Source organism: Rattus norvegicus, chromosome 1 (assembly GCF_021556685.1).
Source record: "Rattus norvegicus strain SHRSP/BbbUtx chromosome 1, alternate assembly SHRSP_T2T, whole genome shotgun sequence".
In the NCBI taxonomy this organism is placed as follows: Eukaryota; Metazoa; Chordata; class Mammalia; order Rodentia; family Muridae; genus Rattus; species Rattus norvegicus.
Window position 1 is genome coordinate 38,620,022 of NC_141534.1, and position 3,795 is coordinate 38,623,816.

Sequence of the window (3,795 nt, forward strand, 5' to 3'; positions counted from 1 at the left end):
AGCAGCCCCATAAAGGGCATGGCCAAATAATGAACAGAAGTCAGTACTTTCTCTTTTTTCCTTTTCTAAAAAATTGAATAGTTTATGTATTTACATTTCAAATGTTATCCCTTTTCTGGTTACCCCTTTACCATCCCTCCCTCCCCTGCTTCTATGAGGATGCTCTCCTTCCCAACCACCCACTCCCACCTCAACACCCAGTCATTCCCCTACACTGGGGAAAAGAGCCTTCACAGGACCAAGAGCTTCTCAGTTGTTGCCATACCATTAGTATCCCATCCCAGGGACAAGGGGAATTTACATAGGATTTGGCCTGGAGACTTGTATTGTTTCACAATGACAGGAAGAACACTCATTAGAAGATTTTGCTGTCAAGGAGGACAGTCCTCACTTCCCCCCAGGCATTATCTGCCACCTGAATGACTTTGCAAGTCATATATAGTCAGCATACATACATAAAGCTTTTGAAAACACAAGGAGATACTTCATGTGAAAATTTGCCTTGTCTCAGCTTCAATCAACTTAGGAAAATGTAAGTTTAAGCTGTAAACTTAGAGAAACACAATTTACAAAAGTTCACTCATTTACTCATCCTTTCACTTTCTATACAAATATCATGTGAAACTCTGGCATTTCATAGAAATCAAAGATCAAAGTTTTACATGGGTTAAGTGTATATTCCACATCAATTGTCCGATTCCGTTCTATAGTGTCTATCTATATATCTCTATCGCTAATCTATCTATCTATCTATCTATCTATCTATCTATCTATCTATCTTTCTATCCATCTATATATGTATGACAGTGTTTAATTTAGCCTGCGGATAAACCCTGCTAATTAAGATCTAAGCCTAATTTTTGGGTGAAAGCGATCACTGAGTGGCGGCGGCTGCTGATTGTGTATTAAGCGTCGGTGTGGGGTTGACGTTTGCTCTACTGGAACAGCTTAGCTCATTCCTCCCCTTCCATTAACCGTGGTGCAGAAGCTTGGGGCGGCAGCTGCGTCAGAAAGGGCGGTGGCAGCGGAGGCAGCTGCAGTGACATGTCCAGCATGAATCCCGAATATGATTATTTATTCAAGTTACTTCTGATTGGCGATTCTGGGGTTGGAAAGTCTTGCCTTCTCCATAGGTTTGCAGATGTCACGTATATTGAAAGCTACATCAGCATAATTGGTGTGGATTTCAAGATACGGACTATAGAGCTAGAAGGGAAAATAATCAAACTTCAGATATGGGACACAGCAGGCCAGGAAAGATTTCGAACAATCACCTCCAGTTATTACAGAGGAAGTCATGGCATCATAGTTGTGTATGATGTGACTGACCAGGAGTCCTTCAATAACGTTAAACAGTGGCTGCAGGAGATAGATCGCTATGCCAGTGAAAATGTCAACAAGTTGTTGGTAGGGAACACATGTGACCTGACAACAAAGTAGTAGACTACACAATGGCAAAGGAATTTGCAGATTCCCTTGGAATTCCATTTTTGGAAACCAGTGCTAAGAACACAATGATTGTAGAACAGTCTTTCATGACAATGGCCACGGAGATTAAAAAGCGAATGGATCCTGGAGCAACAGCTGGTGCTGCGGAGAAGTCCAATGTTAAAATCCAGAGCACTCCAGTCAAGAAGTCAGGTGGAGGTTGCTGCTAAAATCTGCCACCGTCCTTTTCTCACAGCAATGGTTAAGCATTAGATTAGAAAGCAGGAAATGTTGATTGCCCTAACTGTAGAAATTCTATTTCCCAAATTAACTGAAAACATGAACACTAGATGGGAATGATGGGAGAAATAATATATTTATTTCATGAAATTTTGCATGTCTGAAAGTTCTGTTTATCAGGACCTTCGAGATCCTAGACTGCTTTTGTCTTACTGTGGGAAACAGAGTCCTTTGTAGACACTAGCATTTTAAGGTGACAAAGGTCAGTGGCAGTTTCCTTTGGTTTAAACAGCAGTCAAACATTCTTCAATTGGTGGTTTAGGGTGTAGCTGTTGAGTACACATTTTATTATGGGGTCTTTAATGAGAAAATATTAATCTAAAAATAAGCCAAATATTACAGGTTTATTTTTCACAAACAACCAATTGAAATACATGTTACAAGGGTAAGTGGTAAGACTATTGTAAAATGAAAAATGGATAGACTAAATGTTCAATTGAATTTTCCATCTATGAGAATTTCACAATAAAATCTTAGTTTACTTCGTATTATAAAAAAAAGATCTAAGTCTATCATTATCTGGATAGCTCTCAGGTTTCAGCACAAAATAGGAGACTTCATTTAATAACAGGGTTTTCCCTTCCCTCACCTTAATTCCCACATACCTCTACCTGCAGAATGTCACATAGTTTTATATTACAGTTTAATTTTTTCTCAATCAGAAATTGTTCAGCTAATACCTGGAGTTCCTGGAATGCTTCTCCATGTTCATGAGGAATCTTGGATTTTTCAGCCTTCAGCCAATAACCATTGCCCATCCTTGATATTCTTACCCTAAACCCCATACCCAATACTATAAATTCCTTGAAAGTAAATCCCAAGTAAATTTGATCTGTTTACTCACAGTTGTGTCTAGTGTCATTATTACAGGATGCAATTCATCTTCTCTGCTCCATTTGTTCTCCTGGACTGATAATGGCCTAAGATCCATGCGGGCAAGGAGGGTCACAATAAACTGGGTTATATTTTATTGTCTGAACCTAAAGAAAGAGATGCCAATAAACATACAAGAAGCCTACAGAATTCCAAATAGATTGGACCAGAAGAGAAATTCCTGTCATCACATAATAGTTAAAACACCAAATGAACAAAACAAAGAAAGAATATTAAAAGAGGTAAGGAAAAAAGGTGAAGTGACATATAAAGACAGACCTATAAGAATTTCACCAGAATTCTAACCAGAGACTATGAAAGCCAGCAGATCCTGGACAGATGTAATACAGACCCTAAGAGAACAAATATGCTTGCCCAAGTTATTGTATTCAGCAAAACTTTCATCTAACATAGATGGAGAAACCAAGATATTCTCTGACAAAACCAAATTTATGCAATATCTTTCTTCAAATCCAGCCCTACAAAGGATAATAGATGTAGCAGAGAATAGCCTTGTTGGGGCAACAGGGGAAAGGGAAGCCCTTGGTCCTGCCAATGTTGGACAACCAGTGCAAAGGAATATGGGAAGGGGCAATTAGGTATATGTATAGGGGAAATATTGGTATGGGGGAGGGAGAGGGGAGGAAATGGGGGCTTATGGACAGGAAACCTGGAAGGGGAATAACGTTTGAAATACAATTATAGAAATACATCTAGTAAAAAAAATTTTAAAAAAAGATTATAGGTAAACACTATCATGTGATACTGGAGACCAAACTCATGGCATGTTCCAAATTAGAAAAGCATGAGACCAAATGAGATACCCTTTCAGTCTGCATTTTTATTAATTTAACATTTTCTACATAATTTTATACAAATATTACCCATATGTAATATGTGCACATACATGCAGAATGCTTTCATTAAACATGTTGAATAAAAATAGAAAAATAATAGAAATAGGTAAAAATTGGAAAAAGTTTTTACTGCAATCAAATTACTGGACTGATATAAAATAGTAATACAGTTTTAAAAAATGACGGAGAATGAACACTTATATCCAATGCATGAAAACAAAGCACAGAGGTAAAGTGCCAAAGCTTTAAAACCATCTCTGGTAAATACCTCGAAGCCACCAGAGTAGGAATATTCTCCCTGGAATGAAGGTGCTCTAAAGAGAAACTAATGACCTTA

The 3,795-nt window shown here is 37.9% G+C and overlaps 1 pseudogene; it reads left to right on the forward strand.

The window, feature by feature from the left end:
* Window positions 1–1,000: 1,000 nt before the first annotated feature.
* Window positions 1,001–1,658, forward strand: LOC134484861 (ras-related protein Rab-1A-like; annotated as a pseudogene).
* The last annotated feature ends 2,137 nt before the right edge of the window (window positions 1,659–3,795 follow it).